We start from the raw sequence: 27,066 nt of genomic DNA on the forward strand, positions 1-27,066 counted from the left end.
CCAGTGTCGTATTTCTCCTTGTTTTCTTCCTCTTGTTGTGGGTAATGGTATATTCCACTAAAGCAGGCTGACAATTTGTTATCTTTTGGATCAAAGCAGACACCCTTCATTTAAATTAATTAATATTTCCATATTAATGACTTGTTTAAGTTAAAGGAGCCTGCATGCAAGCCCACGTTAAATCTCCATTTTAAACATTGCAGATCTTGTTTTTAAATTAACACGTGGCTGGATGTTAGGTTGTCTTTGTCATTTTTCATGGTTTCACCAATTTACTGTCATTTGATATTTAAATATGTTTGAAACCACTGATTCCAGTAATATCACATCCCACTTATGCTATGTCTTAATGTACAGAAAGAGAGCAATGTTGAGAGAAACATTTTGCTCTCTTTCAGGAAATAAACAAAGACATCTTTTTGCTTTTTTAAAAGAAAAAGCATCTCAGATTTAGCTGTCAGCATTTGCTGTCTGATCATGTCTTATACTTTTTTGGTTTACTCAGTAGAAATCACATAGTAGATACTCAATAAATATATTTGATTAATGATGGTATATTATCTATTATACACAAATTTAATTATTTGTATTTATTTGTAAACGTGGTTTATAGAAATTCACAAATTTTCACTTTGGATACCAGCCAAGTCCACAAATACTATATATGTATTAGTCATTAATTAATTAATTTTGTCATTTGTTTCAATAAGAATTTTAAACATCTACTATGTCTCATTTGTAGTTCCAAAGTCCTGGCAGGCAGGATGACACTGAACAACACAGACATGCCTTTTGTCTCTCAAAAGTTCCCACCTGGGAAGTGCCATCTATACATTATCCAAATTATTCTACATTCTTAATGTAGATTTTAGGAAGGTATCCACCTTTCAACTATATTTTCGGCTTTCTTCATGTTCTTTTTCACTCTCCTCTAAAAACCCAGTCCTATTTTTAACACTAGTTGAATTTACTATATAAAGTAGCTAATCAACTTTTAGTCACTGATCATCTAATTTGTATTAAAAATGCAGAACTCTGTATCTTCTTAATTCGAACTTTTCTAGACAGATATTACAATATTTGAATCCACCCTGTTGATATTAACAATACCCAACATTTTGAGAGCTTACTGTGTACCAGGTGTTATGCTAAGTCCTTTCCCTGATTTTTTTTGTTTTATTTAGTTTCTTTAATACTGAAAGTATCCTAAAAGAAAGATTACATTTGATCAAAGGCACATGTTTTATGATATCAGCACTGGAGTCCTAGAGTTTCACATTTCTAGACTGCATTCATAATTATCAGAATACATTTCCTCCTTCAAACACACTGTCCTTAACTAAGTGGTTCATGTGAGTTTTGGCCTGTAGTAGATGCTGTAGTATGTTACCCAGATTTTCTCTTCAGCACTAAAGCACTTATTCCCCCAGTTGCCAGAACCGTTAGCAGCTGATTGTTCCAATTTGCATCCTGATATGGTTTGGTTCTGTGTCCCCATCCAAATCTCTTGCTGAATTATTATCTTCAGGGTTGGAGAAGGGGCCTAGTGGGAGGTGATTGGACCATTGGGATGGAGTTCCCCCTAGCTGCCTTGTGATAGGGAGTGAGTTCTCATGAGATCTGATGGTTTAAAAGTGTGTAGCACTTCCCCGTTTGCTCTGTCTCTCCTGCTGCCATATAAAGACATGCTTGCTTCCTTTGCACCCTTCTGCTATGATTGTAAGTTTCCTGAGGCTTCCCAGCTATGCTTCCTGTACAGCCTGCAGAACTGTGAGTCAATTAAACTTCTTTTCTTCATAAATTTCCCAATCTCAGGTAGTTCTTTATAGCCTTGTGATAACAGACTAACAGATTTTCTATGGAAATTTTTCTCCATTAGAATGAAAAGTTTGTATTCTGTTCTTGGGAAAGCCCTCACCCCATTGACTGGTGAATGTGGGATTCAACTATCTGGCACTTTTTTTCCCCAAGTTTGAATATTTCTGAAGTGACGTACAACTACAGAGCTTTTGTGGGATTGGCCGATCCTCTGTTGCAAATGGATCACTGTTAAATTTCACCTTCTGCCTAATCTTGCCTCTATCACTTGCATCATGGAAAAGTCCCCAGAGAATACTCTTCAATAAACCTTTTATATGAAAATTTCTATCTCCAACTCTGTTTCATGTGGAAATCAATCTAAGTTAAGGGCTCGGAAGCTACTAATGATCAGGTGCAGTCTATGAGTTCCTAGTCGTGATACAATCTTTGATCAAGAGTATGAAGAACAAATTAAAACAAGTGGCATTTGAGATATAAAAACAGGTATAAAATAATCTAAAATTGGGTCCGCTATCATTCTCTATTAATATTAAAATACATAGAATTAAATCAGAAGAAATATTCCTCAATTTAAATCAGAAAATACATAGAATTAAATCAGAGGAAAGATTCCTCAATTTTCCTCACTTAAGTTTCCACACTAATGGATTAAGAGGAATTCTAAGTAGACTTTTAAATAATGTGGGTGAACCCCCAAATTGGGCTTAGCTCAGGAGAGTTTTTGGCTTCACCCAGGAAAGAATTCAAAAGTGAGCTGACAGTGAAAGAAAGCAAGTATATTAGAGCAACAGTGTGCAGCAAAATAGTTGCTCCACAGAAAAAGCAAGACTATCCCATAGGCATACTGGCCCAGAGTAGCATTTATGGATTGCTGCTTAGCTGTATTTATATTCACTCTTAATTATATGCCAAATAGGAGTGGGTTATTCATGAACTTTCTAAAAAAGTGGCGAGGAGTTCCCAAAGCCATATAAGGTATCTTCCATGTAATTGCTGTGTCATCATTGGTAAACTTGCATGGTGCTGGTGGGAGTGTCTTATGCAAATGTATTATAATTTATATTCCTAGCTGGTTTGGGCTGATGTTTTTGCTACATCCTATTTCGATGAGTAGGGTCATAAAAACAAGTCCTACTGATTCCTACCTCACAAATAATACTCTCTCTTTGACCTCTATTGCTCATCTAAACATTTTCTATTCCATAGTAATTTCAACTACCCTGAACATCATAAAACATCTATAATTTATGTAAAAAAATTAACCCTTGTTGTTATACTCTATTGTATTGTTTGCTTTCATTGTACATAATAGGTGCTTTCCTTTTCTTCCAATTTGGCTTTTTTGATACCTCTGTGAGGACAGTTGCCATAATTTCAACATTGATACCTCTGGACTTTGCCCATCATTTCTAGCATTTGATAGAGTTCAGAATATATACAAATATCTCCATTTGAGAATTATTAAAGAAAAGAAAAAATTCAATGTGTTCCTTTTTTAGAAGCTTTAAAAATTATTAATATAATTGAAGACAGGGAGTCTATTGAAACTTGGACCCTTTATGTTTCCTTTCTTTCTGCTTTATATAGCTGAACAGTTAGCTATATGTATATTACCAGAATGCCATCTCACAATTATGAGTTTTGAAACTGAGTTCTAATATTGTATAGAAATAACTACACTGAAATAGTGATATAAACCACAGAAAAATCAAAGATGAATGAAAACCATTGAAAAGTGTATTGCCTGGTTTAGTATCATATAGTAGATATAAACCTGATATAAAACAAAAATAATTTAAATATTTCATTCTATTCAGAAAACATGACTACATGCAGATAAAATTAACCTAAAAGAATATTTTGTGGATATTTTTCTCTCTGCAACTTCTTATCTTTCAAAATGTGGGGTTCTGTGCCTTGACATCTCCTACAGGCTGTTCTTGTTGTTCTTGTTGCTCTTTTGACTGCTGCTGTGGTATTCTTCATTTATTTTTTTTCTACTATTGTAAAGAGGCTGGGCTGCAGCAATTTCTGAGATACTTGAATGCACCTCATCTTCAGAAAGAAAATTCATTCTCTGCCAGAAACCCATTTCTGAGGTTAGCTAGAATGTCATTTGATCAGTTGGATGCAGTCAAATATCAAGATCCCTTTCCCTTCTCTGATATAATGAATGGGGTGATTTCTTTCTCATTTTATTTTGGAAATCTCAGTAAAAATTAATCAAGCATGTTTTACTAAACCCCAGTTGTTAAGCCTCACAATTGATACATTCATTGCCTCCACTTAAAAGGATGGGAGGGATAGGGCTGAAGGAGTATTCGTTCCTTTTCATTAATGCACATAAATAGATCGTAAGAATTTCAATTACGCTATTTGCATCCACGGCTTTATTTTTAAGATCGAATTTGGTGCCCCATGATGGCTTATTTATTATTCATAAAGTATATGTTACTTTGATTTGTACATTAATAGTCTTTTCAGTAGCAAAGACATCACATTCAAACCACTTTTTCCATTTTTACTGACATTCATGAAAGACTACTTTTAGATGTTTCAGGTTTTATAATTTTCTAAACGTTGTAGTTTCAAGCCAAAAGAATACAAGCATTATATTTTTTGGAATATAGGAAAAATGTCATTTCACTGATTAGAATATTTAAATATGAAACGTAAGAAATGATAGGAATATGCTATAGCTAATACAGAAACTGTTGATGGATATTGGGATGCATTTGGGGCATTTTATTAAAGTAGATAACAAGGCCAATCTCATTTTCACCTCTATTTACATATATGTTGTCAATTCTGAATAATAACTTTTTAACTTTTCTATCGAGATCCAGATAAAATTATTCTTTTTGTGGGTCCAGTTCAAATTGAAAACTATCATTAATTCCTCAGGGTGAACAATTGCACTTGATTTTATTTATATAACTTTCAGGATCTACTATTGAGCTGGATCCAAAGGAGGCACTCTGTAAATCCTAGTTATTAATACAATAATAATACAAATATTAAATGATATTGTGACATTATTTTAAAATACAGAAATGTGGGTTAATTCTTTCCCATCTTTCTCTTGTTTTTCTCTAAGCTTCCAATTACCCTTTCCTTCTCAGTTCTAGTTTTCCATTTAGTGTCCAGAGTGAGAGAGATGGAAAAATAAAGCCAAATGATCCAATGATATCAACTGAGTATTATGTGGAACCTGAATTATAAAAAATGTCAGTGAAAAGTCCCATCTCATCAAAAGCAAGCACTGGATCAGCCATGGCAATCACTGCTGTGGTAGAATACAGACATGAAAAGTCAAGATTCCTGATTCCAAGGGTTTATCATCTTAAGAGGAGATGGACATTTATCCTCCTAACTCTAACAAGTGCTAAAATTGAGATATCAAGTTTTGTATGCCATTGCCTAATAAAGGAGCACTTAGATTTTATTTAAGAACAGTAACTGTCTCTTTGGAATTTATAATCTGGCATGGGAGATCACTTACATAAAATATCTTACATATCTGTCATATGCTACTGTATAACGTAAAGTGAAGTTTTCAGCCTTAATTGTTTTCCTAACTAATGAACAGTGTAAGGTCAATAGTTTGCTAAGCACTTCTTCCTGATATGAAATTCAATTGAGACCTTGGAGATATAAATTTACTTTCTTACTGTAAAAAACATTTTCAAGTCAGCAATCCATATTAAACAAATAAACAATTAGCTTCTGTTATCCTTCAGTACATCTCAGAAAGAAAATAGAAAATAATGTGCCATCTGAGATGTCAACATTCTTCCAATACTTCTGCACAGAATGAGCACCACACAATTCATTTAGAGAGCTCTTTTAAAGTCTCAGTTTAATCACACAGTGTTTTGCATCCAAAGTTCACTTTCTGACCAACATAATGAACAATGCATTCTGCTTTCAATTCTTGATTTTGTTCTAGGGGGACGAAGAAAAAAATCAGTCCCTCTAATTCAGAGGTGATTTTTTTTCAAGTCTGTTTCTATTACTAACTTTATTTCCTTTTCAACAAATAATTTTAAAGATCATTCTGAAAGCCTCATGGTAGAACATCAAGTTCAATTTTTTTTTCTTTTGTTTTTAAGATCTTCTTCAGAATCTACTATAGGGCTAGGCCTACAGAAGGTGTTGTAAATCCTAGTCACATATAATTGGATTAGTAACCATCCATTAAAGTGACCTGAAATGAAAATGGGGAGGTGAAAGACAGAGAGGTAATCACCTTAATGAAGATTTCCTATTTGTAAATTCCAACCAACAAGGTCAGCATGGCTGAAATTTAAGGACTCTCATTACCAGTGTTACCTTCTTTTTCTTTTTACTGAAGAGATAAATGACCTTGTTTTGCTTTATGAAGACCTCTCCGAGTTGTTGATTGTCTTGATCAATTCGAAAGAAACAGCTCACAAGCTAAAAATTCCTTCTTGGTCATCAGAGAAAGTTAAAAGCAAGCCAAATAAAACTACCAAAAACAAAACAAAACCATAAAGTGCCAAAGAGAAATGTTTATAAGTTTTCAAATAGAAACTGAAAAACACCAATAAAGTTTGGATTCAGCTCAAATGTACCATCAACCTCAGGCAGCTCCCCCGCCCCCCATCCCCTACCCCTTTTTAATGGTCCATTTGTCTAGTCCTCCTGGAAGATCTATAGAGAAAATTACCAGGGCAGAATGTAGATCCAATTGCACATCCTGCTACAGGAGAAACGATTCCTGTTCTCATCATTGGGATCAATAATTTGCTAACACAGTATTAGCAAGAGCAACAACTCCACCAGGTTAAAGGAGTTTTACACTGAATAATGATGGCCTAGGAGATAGAAAAGCTGAGCGAGTAAATCCTGGCAGCCTTTTACTATTGAGAGAGCACATGCCAGTGAATCAATAGTGGCTCTGGTGAGTCTGGGCTGTAAAGATGCTTTATTGTTCTGCCTAAGTACATTGGCAGAGACGCTCCTCTTAATATCTGTACACAGGAGCTACTGGGATCCAAGCCTGCCCTATTAACGAAAGTATTTTCTCTTTAGAAGAATGGAAGTCCCTTCCAGGGACCCAGAGCATGGCTGCATCCTATATCTATAGTAACCCCATGTAAAAAGCAAAAGACTGGTATGAAAAGAATAATAAGGGAAGCTCCTAAGAGACTAAAAAAAAAGACCTAGAGCTCGAGAATGCAACTTTACCTCAATAGATTCCAAGGACTGATCAAGAGACTTTTCCTCCTCGGTGTTTTCCTGAGTCACTAAGCTGGATCTGTTTGATAGAAACAGAGGCTATTACAACCAATGTGTTTCTTGGTTGTTCTCTAGGACAAATAAATAATCTCTTTGTAAGAAAACACATTTTTGGAACAGTGACATGATTTACCCAAGGTCAAATGCAGAAGAGCTGGGATAAGAATGCAATGCCTTAAGCTGACCACCAGGATAAAGTGGTCTTCCCACTGCCTCCAATGGTAACCTACTGTTTACGACTCATGGATATTATTATGAGTCTTCTCTTAACAAGCAGTTAAGGAAGGAATTCTATTCATCAACTATTTCTGGCTTTCGACTTTTCAGGCACCTCAGAGGATGTATTTTCTGTCTCCTCTCCACTGTGGGTGCAAAGGCTATGAGACAAGTTCTGTTAATGAATTGTGATAGAAGTCTTTCTTGGACTGGAGCAGTTCCTTTCTTGGGATAATATTTAAAGTGAACAATATAACCAGGAGAAAAGAGGAATAAAGGCTACCTGCATGGTAGCCTGGCAGGCTAAGAGTTACCCATAATTAAGAGAAAGACAGGAATGTAGATGAGAATGCAGAGAAAGAATATCTATCTATCTATCATCTATCTATCTATCTATCTATCTATCATCTATCTATCTATCTATCTAGAGGAAAAAAGTTATGGGTGTGCCTTTTGTCACATGACGTTTGCTGTAGTTAAATAGATGAGAGAATAACTAAGTTTCTCAGAGAGTTGCGCTTCCAAAGAACTACTATCCTGAACTAGAAATCACATCAACTATTTATGATTTAAAGCAACTCTTGGGCTGCCCACTATCTTTGGGCAAAACACAGACTGAGAAAGCAACTGAAACCTCTAGAAAGGCAACATTGTCCAACGCATTTCCCTTGCCTGTGTGGATAAAGAAAAAGGAAGATCCTCCCAGAGTGGAGCCCAGAGCCATGTAGAATAGTGGCCTGGGTGATCGTCCGATCAAGCTGATTCAGGGCCTAATCAAATGTTTCCCACTCGTGGAGCAAAGCCCTCACTATATCTGCCAAGAGGATTTTGGAATTGCTGCAGACCAGAGGCAGTCTTGTGTTTTTCTCTTCTGAATGACAATGTTTCTGTGATTAGTTTATTCCTGTTTCATTAACCTTTGTACACTAATGAGACTGTTAACATGTCTTTCAAATACATAGGTTTCCTAATCAAAAAGGGTTTCAGGTGAACATGATTAAATACTTACCTATAACCTTCTGATATATTAAGCCACATTCCTTAAGACCTTGGATTTTGATCTTGATGGCCTGGACAAGACCTTTAGGATTGTCTCCCTTGAGGAGCTGGTAAATATATATTTGTCTGAAGACGGAGTGTAATTTGAATATTGTGTGACCAGAAGAATAAACTTTGGGAAAAAAATTAATGCTGTGTATCAAATATTTTCTGTTCTCTGTCATCCTATTATATGTTTAAATGATACTTTCTGGATAGTGTGTAGTTGGGTAAGGCCATGTGGCTAGCCAATGGGCTTTGAACAGCTGTGATGTCTGTTCCTTCTGAGCCAGAGCATTTAATTAGTAGTTTAAAACCCTCCAGAACACTCTTTCTATTGGACATCTTTTGGAGTAGTGGCTGTTTGGTAGATGGGGTATCATAGTGAGGAGAGGTAGAGCAGATTCTAGTCAAACCACAATAGACCTGTAGACAAGCAAGAGTAAAAATGTGTTGCTATAAAACTTGAAGATGTGAAAATTTTAGTGACTACAGCCTAATTTTGCCTATTCTGACTGAGAGTTCCTACCACACCTTCTCCTGCATATCTAACACATGTAAGCCAATGCTATGTTCAGAAGAGGAGGTGACCATATAAAAACACAAATAAATAAAAGTGGAATATAATAAAAAATATTTAGAAGGAATTGTCTGCTGCTCTCTCCAAGATTTTTTTCATTCTTATGTCCTGAGACTGAAAATCTGAGTAACCATAAAAATGTGTGCAAACTGTGATATTATTCTGCAGTTAAAAGTAGTTATTCCTACTTTCCTATAGTAATTGTTCTGCACAATTTTCAGAAGGTTTTATAATGACCTCTTCAAAATACTCCAAAAAAAAATTCTCAATCTGCAAGCAAAATGATTTTAATAGCATTCATTGGATTGTAAAGCTCACTACCAGCTGAAAATATTCCCACACAGCTCAACACATCCTTTCAATGGTGTCCCTGAAAATTATTTCTTGAGGATGTCTGCTCTAATTTTAGATCCATGTATATAAAATGGCATCCAGATATCAGGCACTTGATATGCTTCGAAAACTGGGGGATTCAATTCTTTTCTCAATTTTGGGATTAGATTTATAGATTCTTCAATATACATAAATATTTAGGGTTAACTTTTGACTAAGGGACTATCCTTGGAGGTCTACCTCCAGTTTTAAATGTCATGGGCTGGGATTTTGTCGAAAGAGAAACTACAGTTATAAATGTAATGGCCCTTCACGTTGGAAACCAGATTAGATTTATGTAAAGCCATTCTCATATTTGTTTTTCTAATGTGCTTATATTATGCCATTGCCTAAGAAAAGTGGTTATTTGGGGGCAGTATTTTCCAAAGTAATGTACCTTCATTGGAGCATACCATCTGTACATTTCAGAAACATTTAGAGAAACATTAACTATATTCAATAATACATGGATTTTCGAGTCTATCCAAGTGAAATAAGTGTTTGGCAAAAATAGCTCTGTTCTCAAAGTAATCCCATTGGCATCATTCAACACCCAAGTTAATTATTGTTGAAGAAAACTTCATGGGGGACTGTTCTCTCCTATCAATTCTTTGCTCCTTATCTGTGAAAATAAGTAACTGTGAGTAGAGCTGCCAAGTGCTACAAACTATTCCTGAAATCCACCTAAATAGGTGGAAGCTTATTGTGCCAACAAGTGGAAGAGAATGGATTTCTTGAGTAAGAATATGACTAGTCTCATTAAATAAAAGATTAGAGATGGAGGATATTTTTACATACTACCCCATCATCTTACAGGACAGGAGATTGAGGTCAGGTTTGCAAAGTACTCCCCAGTTTCACAAAAGTTATGATCAGAAGAGGCACTATTGTACCCAAGGACACCGACTTTATGTCTAATATTTCACTCATTACAAATTCCAAAGACTTGACATTCACATGTTTAAAGCAGTTGGCAAACATTATACCATGTTATGACTTGACTCACCAGATCTCCCTGCAACAAGAATATAAAATGCTAAAATAAAGCTAAAGTTATTTATTTATATGTATCAGTTAAATCATAGCTATTTCAATGCTTTGACTTAGTGCTGTTCTAGATGGCTCCTTAAGTATCAAGTTTTCCCTAAGATATCTCATAGGTAGTATAAGCATATAATTTATTGTCTATACTAGGTCATTTTTGAAAGTGATATCAGTCACTGTTTATAAATTCACTAGGCCCACAGGCATAAACCAGAACTATACTTGGCAAATTATACCTTACTCATTGTCTGCCAGAGTAAAGGAGGCTGTTCTTGAGCAGAGCTGGCAGCAGGTGGACTTTGACTTTCTCTACTGCAAGTAGAGGAGATCTACTTTTCCAGTTTTAAATATGGAGCTGTTATACAACATTTTATTTATTTGAATTTTTCCATAACAATAACAAAAATATCATTTGGAAACCACTGCTCTCAATGAAGCATGATCATTTGGGTAATCAAAGTCTCTCATAAACCAAGTGTTCCTTACATAATGTAGCAATCCGGAAAGTAGTACTTTTCTGATATAGTCCACTTACCTTAGGACTTCAAGTCTATGTCTTGTTTTCCTACCCCAGCATTGGTACTAGCTCAGACTGATACATTTAGTTTTATCTGGGACAGAAAATGAATAATCAAGAAAAGGAGGGAAAATTGACCTCCTCCTCCACTTCCTCCTTTGTCACATTTAAGCTGCCATCACCAAAAATGTTATCAAAATGAAAGGAATACAGAGCAGAAATGGGAAGTCTACTGAGAGAGAGAGAGAGTTTAAATCTTTGCGTAAACAATTCTTCTAAAGGATTCTAAAATAAAGGAGTTACATGTTGTGGCCAGCGTGACTTGCTTAGGAGCCTTACTTTTTTTGTTATTGAGGTATAGCCTGAATGTTTCTGAAGGACTTTATGGAGCAGAAAAATGTATATACCATCGAATTTCACTTCCCAGACTCCCAAGTGAAGGTTGAAACCACAGGTAATTAGCTGACACATAGGAGATGAGTCTATATTGTAGTTTTTGTATCCTCCTAAGTAACAAAGCTTTTGGAAGGGGGAGATCGGCAGGGAAGTGTGTTGTCTATAATTCTACTATCATGTCTTTTTATCTTAACATGCTATTTCCTTACTTGAGTATACGTTTCACAACCATTTATTCTGAATTCTTCTAAGTATTTCTTGGCCAATGTACTCTCTAGTTCCATGTATCATTCAGTGGCTAGACATATGGGATTAAATTGTTACCATAGAATTGCATTTTCCCCCATTTTTGCTACTCATGCTTACAATTTTAGTCTCTGGAGGTCATCAGAGAGTGTCAGAAAGGGAGTCATTCATAAAACTATCTGATATATTTTAATAGTATACACAACATAAAAATGCTGTTTAACATCTCTAAATCTAACTTACCCAGTAAGCTTGGATTTTATCATTTGGAAAATTTCCTCAAATACTTATTCTGCCTTAGACATCCATCAGATCATATAACCAAATATATTTATTCACTGTCATGTGCTGAGAACTATCCACTTATTTAGATACGAAAGAAACAGGTGTGATCCCTGTTCTCTAGAAGATTTTTAAAATGCAGTAAATAAATTCAAGTAGCAAAGCCTTCTGATATCCAATAATTTACAAAAATGTGAGCTATAAATAGTAATTGGTTCAGGATTTATCAAGAGAGTATAACCAATAGATACTGCAATAAGTTGGGAAGGCTTTATCTCTGAAGTTGCACCAAAGCTCAACTGCTAGGTTGCTACCCAATGCTAACTCTCTCTTTTCTTTATAACAGACCACAGACCTCATCATATTCAGCATTATTTACAGGAACTACAATTTCCTTCCTTACTTCTAATGATGGGGTGAAGAACATTTGACATAAATATAACTAAAGAGATGGAAATGGAAAATATACTGGATATTTCCATAAATTAAAAAAAAATTCTACTAAAAGTTCTATTTGCTTTTTATGGCTGTGTTGTTCTTGCTTAAAAAGCTTTGTGATTCTAGAAGTAAAGCAACCCACTTAGGTAGGAAACTACTCAGATACAAATACTCATATAAAAGCTACACGCTTCAGAAGGCAGAGAAGGAAGCTAGAAGTAGCTGCTTTCTTGACGATCTACTCAAGCGACTGTACTAGGCTTACGCTGCTCACCTCCAGGGTTCCTGTTGTGGTAATAAAATATAACTCCTCTTTGGTTAAGACACTGTAATTGTGTTTCTGTTCCATGTAGCCAAACACAATCTTTCACTGATAACAAGGGAGTTAGACTTTTCCAAGTGAGAATAGAAACACACCTTGATGTATGAAATACGGAGAAAGAAACAGACCAGAATAGAGCCAAGCTCTCTTGTGAGGGGCATGTTGCTGTAGCATGGAATAAAAAAAATTAACATCAAGTTTGTTCAAAGAAAATATCGCAATTGGAACTTTTCTATTACTACCTCTCTATTTTTATATGAATGCTTGGGTCATATGACCATCTATGATTTACCTCATCTTTAATAACCTGCCCCATGTAAGAGACCAAAGGAGGAAAACAATGCACCTTTACGACTGGTTATTCTTTTGCTTTTCTTGGTTTTATTCATATTTGTCATGAATGCCAAAAATCCTCTCCACCAATCTTATCTTTCTGTTTATACTTTCTTTTTTTAATTTCGAAAGTCATTTAAAGTATATTTTTCTATTATCAAACACTAGAGAAACACACAGAATGAAAAGCAAAAATCTTTTTCACATTACACCCACCTGTTCCTATCCCCTGAAGCTTCACTCTTCTCCATAGTGGTAGTCAGTATTGTAAATTAGTTGCGTGAGCTTCTGGACCTTTTTAGTATGCAGTTACATATTTTATATAAATAAACATTGCAAAAAAGTCTTTGTGTTACTGTACTTTGATTTGTTTTTGTATGTTCGCTTGCTTTAACAGTAAAAGGATCCATTTATTCATATAGATTTTTGTTTACTTTTTAGCTTAATTTACCTTGGAGAGCTGTCTTAGTATGCATATCTATTGCTCTTTTTTTAGTGATTAAATCATATCTCATAGTCTCATAGCTCATAGAACAGAGCTAGTTATCCTACATTAACAAAAAAGCTTAGTGACTTAAAGTAAGAAAACTGTGTGTGCTCACCATGATACATTTCCATCTCTAATAAGTGGGAGGCCTGCTTCATGATCCCTTGCTTTGGGACTAAGGCTAATAGAGAAAACATCATCTGGATTGTTGCATGTCACTATGGCATGGGAAGAAACATAGCTGATAATACACTGTCTCTTGAAGTTGCCTACCCAGAAGTGACACACATTACTCACATTACTACAACTTACATATTCTTGGCTAAAGCAGACCACATGCTATACCTACCTTCAAGAGTGTAGAGAAATACATTTCTACCATGTGTTTGAAGAAAAGCAAATTGAAAAGATTAATTCTCTCTTGACCTCCATTGCTTTTATCTAACTGGTATATCACAGTGTATTTTTATGTCCCCAGAAACTATCTTTAATTCAAATTCAGTATCCAGTAATCTCTGGAAACTTTGAAAATTTCCTTTTCTTCAGTGCAGTCATCCTACTCAATGACTACACATCCATTTCAGAAAAGATAAGGAATAATTTTGTAGCTGTGGCAGCACTGTGGGGTCATTTTTCTCAAGGTAATTATGACATCTGCTTATTTGAATGTTTCTGGCTTTGCGAACAAACTCAGGACTGAGTTTGAATAAAGGATGGTGAGCCTATTGTAGAAATATGACTATTCACTGGCCTAGAGGTCTATTTCTGTATTAGAAACACCACAGTCAATTAGTCCCATCAAAATATTTATGTGATTAAGTCCTTTTGAGCTCTGTTACAGTTGCACTTCCCATTACAGTGGCAAGACACACGTTTCCGGCATTTCAGAGCTCCTGTCAGACTCTAAACTTCTGGGTTCAAGAAATTAGGAAATCCATTTAATAGTGACATCTCTTACTAACTTTCCTGGCTTTCAGAGGCCAGCCTCTGCAGAGCTATTTGGAGTGTATTTGGAATTGTTTGTGCTTTCCTCAACAATGTTTCTCAATGCTTTGGTGAAGGGCATGTATTCTTTGTCTTTCCCAAATATGTATTTGGGAATGAATAAGCAAGCCATGTGCAACGAATTCAATCCACCATTCCCTTCCTGAGGGTTTATCTTCCTCATTCCTCGTATCATAAAATGAAAAGGAAATAGTAACATTCTAACTATAATTGTTGTTAGAGATTATGAGTTAAATTTCAGAAAACCAACCAAGCAAATGTTTGAAAACCTCACACTGCTTAGGCCAAATCACTGAATCCTGAATCCTTGATAAGTGCACCCATATTGACACATTCGTCCTAATCTATCTGAGAGTTTTATTATTCTTAGTTGTACACCTTCAGGATCAATCCCCACAAGTATTCAGGAAGTTTCTGCCTACATATATAGGCAGATTTATTCTTGTAATTTTATACACTTACACAAACACACATTTATATACATTTACATATACATTTTAATATTTTATATATTATATTATATATTATATATTTTTATATATTTATATATCTTTTATATATATAACTTTGTGAATCTTTTAGTGGAGATGGTGTTATTTTTTTTTTTTTTTTTTTTTTTAGACAGAGTCTCGTTCTGTCACCCAGGCTGGAGTGCAGTGGTGCAATCTCAGCTCACTGCAAGCTCTGCCTCCCGGGTTCAGGTAATTCTTCTGCCTCAGCCTCCCGAGTAGCTGGGACTACAGGCGCATGCCACCACACCAGGCTAATTTTTGTATTTTTAGTAGAGAAGAGATTTCACCATGTTGGCCAGGATGGTCTCAATCTCTTGACCCCGTGTACCACCCGCCTCCGTCTCCCAAAGTGCTGGGATTATAGGTGTGACCCACTGTTCCCAGCCGAGATGGTGTTTCTTTCTGGGTCAGACTTTGTGTATATTTTAAGACAGATAATGAGAGGTTTGTACAAACATTGGAAGAGTAGGGAGATTGAACATCAGCGAAGCTGTTGCCAATGATACTAATTTTCTGCATCACAATGTTGATTACAAGAGATTCTTGGGAAGCAAAAGGCATATCTAGTAGGTTCTGCAGGGAGATGAGTCAACATAACAGTACAATAGATCTGGTGAGTCTTGAGAATAACGGAAACTCCACTGCAAGGCAATTTCCTCAGCTCTATATAATACAAGTCTTCAGGCAAGGAGAGGCTGACTATTACAGATAGGGAAAGAAGAGTTACTTTGCTGGTAAGATATTATATGTGGCCCCATAGCATTTTGGCTTTCTAAGTACTCAAACTCACTGGACTGTATCCAAATGCCCCATTCCAATTATCAGAATCCCAACCTTTCTTGATTAGTACTGTACTTTTGATGTAAGACATCTGATATATCTTTGACTTCAACATATCTTGTAACTTAGCCATCAGCAAGACCAAATATTGGGTGTGATATTCAGAAATGTCAACCTTAAGGCTTTAAGAAGTAAGAGATCCTTTCAAATCGAAGGAAGAAAACTCTCTGCTCTTCTGACCAGGCCTTGGCCCTATCATTTTAAATCCATGCATATGTTATTTTCTTTCTCCAAGCTTTTTAAGACAATCTGCTCTATAGTCCTTGAACTCAGATGTGGTCACATTTCCACAAAAGTGTTCTATGCCATCAATAACTTTGTCGCCATTGCCTTGTCTTCTAAAGATGCTTGGCTTCAGACACCTACATGTGGTAATGAAAATTATTTCATCATTGCAATTGACCATCATGGTGACATTTTACATAGGCAAATATCCATTTCTGATTTCAAATCTAATCTGACTTCAAATCTAATCTGAACAAAGCCCCTATTCCAGATTTTTATTTCTGAGATTCTGTTTTCTGGAAAACAACTTTCCATATGATATACTATGTAAGTCAAAAGCAATTACTGTTCTTTTAATGTGTGTAATTAGAGGTTTATACAACCACTGGATGAGTTAGGGAGTTACATATAAGCAAGTTATCACCAATAATATCAATTTGCAGCATCAAAATGGTAGTCTTCAAGGGTTTATTGGGAAGCCATAGGGACATGTAGAAACTCTAGGAAGCCTGTGCTTAGTTGCTTAGTTGCCTGCAGTAGGTCAGATTATGCTCAATTGAAATTAAGTTAGAGTTACCAATCTTTACACATAACTTTTCAATTTATATTCATAACCATATGAATTTCTATTTTCTCACATTTTTACCAAAAGGATTTAACTATTTCATATGTGACAATATAATGGGATTAAAATAGTGTCTCAAAGCTAAAACCCATTTTCCAGCTATTTGAATAAATTGCTGTTTTCTAACCAAGGAAAATATATGGTGCTAGTTGCATTTTTCCATCTATTTACATACTTTTAGAGCCCTTCATATCAGCCTTTTCTGTGGATAAGTTTCTCTTGGGTTTAGGATCTAATCTCACACAGCATCTGAGAAAGCAGATAGAAAATGCAGAGAGACATATGCATTTTTGTTTTTGATGATTGATTTGGTGCCAACTCCATGAGTTGAACATCATCCGCCATCACTGTTGCCAGTTACATACATAAAATATCATGCAGGCAATGGATTTGAAGGGACCTGCCAAGTACAGTGTTGAAAACCCTAGAGATATTGATTTTACAGTTTCTCCAGTGATTCTACATCATGCTCCTTTACTTTCTGGCAATCTTTATAACTTTTACACTGACATAAATTGCCATAAAATAAGCATCTGGTACACCCCTCTTCTTCCTCCTCTAGAAATGGTTAAGGACGTTCTATTATTGTATTAACATGTTTGACCATTAATTCTGCTGATCTCCCTGAGAATGACTAGGCGACTCTAAACTTGGAGAGCAATTTGTACTGCCCAGCAGATTTATTATTATCCTCTCTAGTGGAAAGCACATGAATTCATCTAAACATTTATTTTCCTTAGTGTGCCACTATTTTTCTTTTTATGTTTTTTAAAGTAGATTTAGTGGCAGAATATTAGCAGCTGAGGATAGCAGAGCTGTTGGCTAGGCAACAAGGCAGGCAGTCTAGCTTTCTGAATATGGCCTCAGACACCTAGACTTTCCCTCAGCTGTCATGAGAGGTGGTTCTATGGCAAATGGGGAGGGCAGTGTGGAGTGCCCCATTGTGGGAAATTAGCTAGCCTTTAGGTGAACAAAAAGAGCGTAGGCAATAAAAGATGTTTCACAGACAAGACCACTGCTCGGCCTATAATGTTGCTGTTTAAGTTTTCTATTGCTTCTGTCACAAATTACCACAACTTCACAGCGTGAAACAATGCAAATTTACTACCTTACAGTTTTGTAAGTGAGAGGTCTGACACAGGTCTCATTGGGTTGAAATCGAGATGTCAGCAGGGATGTGATCTGTTCTAGAGGCTCCAGGGTAGAATCTCATTCTTCGTCTTTTCCAGGTCCTACAATCATCTGCATTTTCTGGCTTCTGGCCTGCCTCCATCTTCAGTCAGTAATGGCAGCTTGAGTCCATAGACCATTTAATTAAAGACAGACTTGGTGCGGACCACTCTGGCTAAACCAGATCCCACCTCTTAGATAAATTAAAGAGTGTTACTGAGGGAATTTTCAGGCTGGGCCCAAAGCACTTGACTAGTATCTGGCACTGCAGTTATTATATTGAGGAATAAAGCAACTGTGAGCATTATCTCGGAAGGAAACCTTTCTCAGGGCAATGCCCACTGAGAGTGAGTGTTCAGCATGGTGAAATGGGGCTGTTGGAAGACCTCAGCACTAGTAAACATACCAAGTGTTTAGAGCATGTGGGAATTTGGAGACGCTGTAAAACTGAGACCAGAGCCATTGCCATTATTGAGTTATTTTACCTTAAGTGAATCATTTAATTTATAAGAACCTCAGTTTCCCTCTGTGAAAATAGTAATTATTATAAGGTTGTTTTCTATTCTATAATCCTATAAAGTACTAAAAATTCAATATGCATCTCATCCCATGTATCTCCATTTACAATTGTATGTATACATGACTGAACAAAGAAGGGCTGACATTACCCTCAAACAAATGAATTAAACACAAAGAATGCACTGTAAACCAGCTGGGCGCAGTGGCTCACGCCTGTAATCCCCGCACTTTGGGAGGCTGAGGCAGGTGGATCACCTGAGGTCAAGAGTTTAAGACCAGCCTGGCCAACATGGTAAGACTCGGTCTCTACTGCAAATACAATAAAAATTAGCCAGGCATGGTGGCGAGCACCTGTAATCCCAGCTATTTAGGAGGCTTAGGTAGGAGAACTGCTGGAATCCTGGGGGTGGAGGTTGCAGTGAGCCGAGATCACACCACTGCACTCCAGTCTGGGCAACAGAGTGAGGTTCTGTCTCAAAAAAAAAAAAAAAGAAAGAAAGAAAAAGAAAAGAAAAGAAAGCACTGTAAACTAACCAAGAGTCTTTCTTAAAAATAAGAATTATTTACACACAGACTTTTTTTTTTTTCTAATACTACCCAACTTGAAATCTCTGTAGAGTTTCAAAAGGGGTTGGGGATGAAGAAATTATGTTCTGATCAATTCTATTCCCAACCACTGACATAACTAAGTTATTGTTAGTTACTATAAATAATTTTAGCATTTAAAGAAAAAAGTTAAATATACCTGGTTTACCAGGTAACTATTCTCATTACACAAATACCTAAAACTATTGCCAGGTGCAATAGTTCATGCTTGTAATCCCAGCATTCTGGGAAGCCAAGGTAGGAGGATTGCTGGAGCCCAGGAGATCGAGACCAGTCTGGGCAACATAGTAAGTCCCTGTCTCTACAATTTTTTTTTTAATAGTCGAATATGGTGGTGCATGCGTTAGTTCCAGCTTCTCAGGTAGGAGGATTGCTTGAGTCCAGGAGTTCGAGACCAGCCTGGGCAACATAGTAAGGCCCTGTGTCTACTTTTTTTTTTTTATAGCCAAATGTTGTGGTGCATTCCTGTAGTCCCAGCTACTCAGGCAGGAGGATTGCTTGAGCCCAGGAGGTTGAGACTTCAGTGAGCCGTGATAGTACTATTGCACTCCAGCCTGGGTGACAGAGCGAGACTCTATCTCAACAAATAAATAAATATATAGAATGAAACTGTATCTAAAAATTTTAAAATTTGTATACGTTTATAAGAATTTTTCTAATATGATTATATGATTCTAGATTATTTTTTCTAGTTTTTAAGATATTTAAAAATAAAACTGCCCCATGAGTACAAGGAATATTGTATTAGTTCATATAATGAAACTACAAGTTTGGGATCAAGAGATAAGGGGTAGGACAGCATTTGTTCAACAACAGTAAGACCAGATAAAGAGAAATCAATAATCTTTTTGAAAGGAAATCATGTAAATTGTGTTCTTTTTATAGGTCTTCAGAGATGTTAAATCTTAGTATGGAAAAAAATGGGCTCCTCCTATATCCAAGTTTTATATATTTTTCAGTTAATCAAATGACAAAATTGGAAACCTATTCTGTGAAGTGATTGTTCTAGTCAGCACTGTTTTTCAGCTGTAGCTCCTTGAACAGAGGAAAGAGCAAGTGCTCTTTTGAAATTAACCAGGATTCCTTCCTCAGTGGTGTAGATGATCTGCTTATGAAGGGTTCAAAAGAAATTTATAACAGAGGCAGGGCAGGTGGGGGCAAGACCATTCTCGGCCGAGGGAACCGCTAAGGAAATGGCATTTTGTATATATAGTGTGTAAACATCTGAGAATTCTGTCATCAGAATGGCATGACTTTAGTGAGACTCAGGGCTAGAATGGTAGATTGAGGAGGGATGTAGGAACCTGATATGAGAATACACACCTATGCTATTGCTATACTAAGTAGTGCTGTCTCATCTTCCCGGGTCTTTCTTCACGGGAAGCAGGTCTGATCTGCCAATAGCCAGTCTGTCCACATGCTGTATGCAGCAAAGCTGAGCATGACAATTCTTGTATGCACTTAGTATTTTTTTATTATAAGGACATTCAATACCAATGATGCTTTCATTTCACCCACCTTCCTCTTGTAAGTCCTTGTGACATTGCTGCCTATATTTTTGCATTTATCTCAGTGCCAGCACAGTGAAGCCAGGCACATCTTCAGGCCTAGTTAGCTTCAGCAGTTGACAGGAATTGAAATGCTAATAATCTTTTTTTTTTCTGAATTCTTATAAAGATACAAATGAGTCACACCGCTGCAAGTCATCTGATGGCAGGAAGAATCTCTGACAGCTTCATTTGAAGTTCCAAAGTTCCTGCTTTATGGCTTGTTTAATGTTTGGTAAAAGATAGGCTGTTTAAATTAGAGAAACCTCATGGTAGAATATATAGTTGCACGGTGAGTGACAAGTTTTTCCCAAAAAAATTCAAAAACAGAAGAAAATACACAATTTTGCAAGCTTGTGGAACACAAAATAGTCTTTCCTTTTCTGCGTTTTTTTGTTTAACTATTTGTAGAGTGTGTCATACTGTACAACACAAATATATTTTTCAACTTGGCCCATTAGTTTGTGGCTTCTTCTAACTCCACTCAAAATTGTCCTTTGCATATGTAAAACGAAACATGCAAAAATTAGACAAATATTCAGCTATCTGAATAAAATAGCAAGTAAACCAAGATAATTCTTACATTTACATGAAGAGATGGAATTATCAGAATAAACAGTCCACAGTCATTCCTTAATGGTAGGTTATGGTTTACTGGGTAGACACACTTAGAGTGCCAGAGGGCTTGTAATCAGAATGGTTTTCTCTTTACATCCCAGAATTCATCTTTCCCTTTCTTTGTTTTCTTCACTTACTTGGGTTAGAGTTCTGAGCCCAACACTGAAAATTCTTGAGTCTGTGGACAAGTCAACTACCCCTCTCTTTTTCTATTGGGAGAGTCACAAGGCTGCTTTTGAGTTATAAGACATCTAGAAGTCTGACCACAACTTAGTTGTTGGCAATGTTATTATTCCTATTTTATGGAGGAGGACATTGAGATTTAAGATGATACGTAACATGTTTCTAGAAAAGTGATTCAGAACCAAGGGCGATGTTGTCCCCCAGAAGACATATGGTAATGTCTTGAGAAAATTTTGGTTATCACAACTGGATGCCAGGAGATGGGGCTGGTACTGGTATCTAGTGGATAGAGGTTAAGGATGACACTAAACATCCTGTAATGCACAGGATAGCCTAACAAAGCATCATCGAGTCCAAAATTTCAATAGCATTGTGATTCAGAAGCCCTGTCCTACAGCTACAAAATCCAGGTTTAGAAAACAGGTCATATTCAATTCCAGAGTCTAGACTCAAATATTATACTAGTTTGCTTGTCAGTAATAATAGTTTAATCACTATTCCTCAGGGATTTCCTAAAGAGTGAAATATACCATGACAACAGTTATGTGGAGATATTAGTGTTCTGACATGTATTTGAGAGTGTGCTTCAATTGATTCTAGTAAGCAGCGGAGGGCTTCATCTCTTTGCAACGGCAGTTTTGTAATTAGCAATTTGTCTTTTCCTTTGATTATAAAAGTTTATTATTATGTTCGTAGGAGAACCATGCCTGTCTTTAGGTGCTTTCAAATCACTCCATATTCTTGTTTCTGTCTTGACCTATCACTTACCTTTGATCTTGATTAGTACTTATCAGCCTGCCCTGTCTAATGTTAAGCTTTCCTAGAAACCCACAGATGAATTTACTCCGAGCAGGGTACCAGTAAGACAAAAGCTCTGTAAGTAATCTAATCACCCAATGGTCTCATTTGAGATTGGTTGAATCTAAAGCCTGGACTCCAGAGCCTCAGTAATGTAAATTGGCCCCAAACAAGCCAGACTGTCAGAGAGAAGTGTCTGTGTTGTATTTGTTATCCAGGATTTGTAATTGCTGAAGAAGTTAATGGAATTGTCAGACCATTGATAAAAGTGGATCCTGAAGAACAAGAGGTAGATTTAATGAGCAGCTCACCTCTGTCCTCAAAATGCAATACACTTGCTATCTGAGTCCCGACACCCCTTTGTTCCAACCTTACCTAATGCGTCTGACTTACCAAAGAGTAAGCGGTCAGTTTTTCCCTATAATTGCTTCCAAACTTATGTCTCTGATAAGTGCTTTGATTTAGCTTGTTCTACAAATCGCCCCTTTAAGGCTCATTCTAAATATGCTTCTTGGTGTATGTATAGTGATTAGATTGAACGTGCTGCTTTAGGTAAGGTCTAACAAAACATACTGCGTTTTTTCAATAATAATGGAGCTGAATAATCTTTAATATAGGTTTCTATTAAAATAACTCACATATCTCTCCAGGTCAATATGCTGTAGTACCTTCCTATTAGGCAGATATTATGTTCTTTTATTACATTCTACAAGACTCATTATTCTGCATTTATCTGCATTGAATTTTCTATCTATTAGCCCAAGTATTTAAGTGAGCTTATTCTTTTCCTACCTGAGGATGGTTTTTTTTCGGGGTTGACCTTTCCTCCCAATTTAGCATCATCTGCAAACCAGAACACTGTAGTGTAAGTAATGTGCTTGGAGTCAGTTATTTAAGATCCTTAGTAGCAAGATATCCAATATCATTTCTGTACCAAGGTAGCTCCACAATGAGTAGCTTAGCTTTAATTATATTCTTTATCTTCAATTTTATGACATAGAAGTTCTGATTGGAATAAAAGCAAAGAAAAAAATCTTGATTAAATCAAAACCTCATTTAAAGTTGAGGTTTCCTCTGTTAGATTTCTTTGTAATGCAATGTCCTCCAAGATGAATCTGCAAAGCACCTCTCGCATCCTGGCAGGTAACTATTCACTTTACAACCCTGGGTCAACAAGATAGACATCACTTAGACCCAGAAAATTGGTGCAATTAATTCCAGGCTTCTACTTCAAGAGTCCCTGAACTGGTAACTCTGGGTCAGTGACTCAAGGAGGGAGGTAGGAAGGAGAAGGAAAGGAGGTTCAGCTATGCATCTGAAAGGATTTCCTAAGTTTAAACAGGGAGATATGTCAGGCAACCCTTCCAGGCTCACACCACGGAGGGAGAAACCACCCACTTGTAAATCTTTTCACCTTCAAGTGTATATTTAATATCATCTGATTCTGCCTGAATAAAATGATAGAGACAAGGTAGGTCTTTCAGAGTGAGTCATTTCCTGCTTTGAAAGCTCTTTTTTAAACCACACTCTCCTGAATGAAAAAGCTGATGCTGAAGAGACCTTGAAAAGTTGTTTAATTTTAGGGTGAGAAGAGTTACCAACCACAGAGTTAAAACAAGACAAACTTGTCTCACACCTCTGTATGTCAGAAGTCCAGTACAGCTAACACCAGGCTAATATTAAGGTGTTTGCAATCTTATGATCCATTCTGAATGCTCTAGGGACAAATTTGTGTCCTGCTTATTCAGGTTCTTGGCAAAATTCAGTTCTTGGCAATTTTAAGACTGAGGTCCCACGTCCTTGCTAGCAACCAGCATGAGACTATCCCCAGCTTCTAGAAGCCTCTGCATTCTCTGACTTGTGGTGGCCTCTGTCCATCTTTGAAGACAGCAGTTATGGGTCAAGTTTTTCTCACACTTGAAATCTCTCCTGCCTCTTCTTCCATCACATTTCTCTGATATCAATAGGCAAAATTTTCTGCTTTTAAGAGATAATGTAATTGGATTGAATTTACTTGGATAATTCAGGATAATCCCCTCACCTTGAGATCCATAAACTTAATTACATCTTTGAAGTCCTTTTTCTATGTAATGTAACGTATTTATAGGTTTCAGAAACTAGGACATAGGCATCTTTGCAGAACATTATTTGTCAAACCCCAGGATTTCTGTGTATTTCATTAGAACTGTGTTAACAATTGAACAAATTTTAATCTTATCGTCAAGTTAGTTTTGGGCAGTTATTCTACTTTCGTGAATGTGTTTGACATCTGCATGTTCAGTTCCTAATTATAGCCACAAATATATCTTATAGGTTTCAGCTATTTTAACTCCAAATATTTGTTGCTATGTTAGTAACATTATTTTTATATATACAAGATAATGTATCTTTCTCATTCATTTATTTATACACATTCATTGATGTCCTAATGTACCATAGATACCATTATTAGCATCATTGCCTATATATCTACCTTAAGTCACCTTGATCAGGTTAGTCCAAATTAACTGTTATGTTTCATATTTAAAGTATATACCTTCTTACCTATCCAGTTCTGGTCAAAGAGAGCTGGAAGCTCAATTCCAGTGGTTAGTGTGCTCATATGTTATGAATTGAGGGGATGGGCCGAGGAGTCAAAAATTCTGGTCTTCCTAGAGACAGTGTTTTAGGCAAACTCTGGATGAGAATAATTTCTCTCCCATACCGTTCCCCTATCCCAGTTCTCACAATTTGCAGTAATTAGAAGAGATGAGGTTCTTTTGCAGGATATCAGTGTCATTGACTATAAGATCATCCTATGGCCATTCTTAAGTTTTGTGTCATTCTGAGCATGACTGTGATAATTCTGCTAATTCATTCACACAAGCTTCTAGTTTCCTGCATGAATTGTTTCTGAAGAGAGTAGAGGTTTTTCTTCTTGTTTTCTGAATCCTCTTGGCAGGGTCTATACGGTCAGCAGGATAATGGTCTCTCCAAAATTTACATATCCTAAGTCCCATAACCTATGAATATGTTACATTACATTGCAAAGGGGAATGAAGGTTACAGATAGAATTACATTTGCTAATCACGTGTCCTTGAGAGGGATGGATAATCCTGGATTATCTGGGTGGGCCCAGTGTTATTCCAAATGTTCTTAGAATTGAGATATGGAGGCAGGGTGTCACAGGGATGAGATGTGAGGAAGACTCAACTAGCCATCCCTAGCATTGAAGATGGAAGGGGCTTGCTAGCCAAGAAATGCAGGCATGCTATAGAGCCTGGAAAAGGCAAATAAATGGATTCCGCCCTAAGGTTTCCAGAAGGAATACAGACCTGCCAATACCATGATTTTAGCCCAAGAAGATTTATGTCAGACTTTGGACCCTGAGCACAGTAAGATAATAAATGTATGATGTGTTAACACTCTAAAATTGAAGGTATTTGTTATAGTAACCATAGGAAACTATTACAAGCTACAAGGAAAAAAATACCACCTTTCTTTTAAACCCACCTTACATAATGAGTAATATGACTCTATTTTAATCAATCATAAAAACTTTTCAGAATCTCTAGCTGTATTAGTCTGTTCTCGTGCTGCTGTAAGGACATACCCAAGACTGGGTAATTTATAAAGAAAAGAGATTTAATTGTCTCACAGTTCACCATAACCAGGGAGGCCTCAGGAAACTTACAATCATGGCGGAAGGGGAAGTAAACACATCGTCTTCACATGGCAGCAAAAAGGAGAAGAATGAGTGCCCAGTGGAGGAGTAAGCCCCTTATGAAATCATCAGATCTCATGAAAGCTAACTCAATATCACAAGAACAGGATGAGAGAAATCACCCCCATAATTCAATTGTCTCCACCTAGTCCCTCCCACAACATGACATGTGAGGATGATGCAACTACAATTCAAGACTAAATTTGGGTGAGGACACAGCCAAACCATATCACCAGCTGTGGGCAAGAATTGTAAAGAGTACTTTAAATATTCTGGGATTTGGATAGCCACTATTAAAAATCTTAAAAATATTTGATAAGTTAAAATATATGTAAGGTTAATTAGCAATACGTATTATAGGTGTCATTTACTGTTTTATTATCCTATGTGCTTCAATCTTTCCATTTATGAAGCTGAGTGGGTCATATTGTATGCTGTCTGGAATCCCACTGACTATTACTCAGGAATCTATGGTTCAAGGATGATTCAGGGCAGCTAAATAAAACACAGCAATTGTTTCTTCTCCCCTGCATAACACAATTCATTGGATGTCTCCCATAATACTATTTCTAAAACAATATTCCCAAACTTTGATGTTGGAGCATAGTGTTCATTTTAGTGGTCAATGTAACATGAATGTAATATGTCATATCTTAAAAGTAGTTCTTGGATCTTCTGGACAGGGAAAAATGTGTGTAGCTGAAGTGAACTATATCATTTTTATCTCTGTGTTATTTGCAATCAGGTGATACAACCTAAAGGACAGTGCTATGGACTCTGAAGTCAGGATAGCAAGATATATCTGTTGGCTTCCCAACTCCACATTTTTCTACAGAGCATGAAACACACTTTCACAATAATAAATTATAGCTATTATTGTAATTCTTAGTTGGCGTAAGATCTCTATTAAGAAGAATTGCTACATTCTTTACCCTCTCTGGGCATCCATGTCTCACAAGCAGAGAATATTATCCTTCTCTCAAGACACTGATAATGGGAACAAGTGAAGTTAGTGGTTGCTCTATGTTCCAATCCTGGGAAGTGGTGGAATGAAAATAGATAAAAAATGACAACCAGCCGGTTGTGGTGGATCACACCTCTAATCCCAGCACTTTGGGAGGCCAAGGTGGGTGGATAACCTGAGGTCAAGAGTTCAAGACCAGCCTGATCAATATGGTGAAACCCCATCTCTACTAAAAATATAAAAATTAGCCTGTGTGGTGGAATGTGCCTCTAGTCCCAGCTACTCGAGAGGCTGAGAGAGGAGAATTGCTTGAATCCGGGAGGCAGAGTTTGCAGTGAGTGGAGATCGCACCATTGCACTCCAGCCTGGGCAACAGAGTGATACAGCATCTCAAAA

The sequence above is a fragment of the Hylobates moloch genome, unplaced genomic scaffold, assembly GCF_009828535.3.
Source record: "Hylobates moloch isolate HMO894 unplaced genomic scaffold, HMol_V3 SCAFFOLD_5, whole genome shotgun sequence".
In the NCBI taxonomy this organism is placed as follows: Eukaryota; Metazoa; Chordata; class Mammalia; order Primates; family Hylobatidae; genus Hylobates; species Hylobates moloch.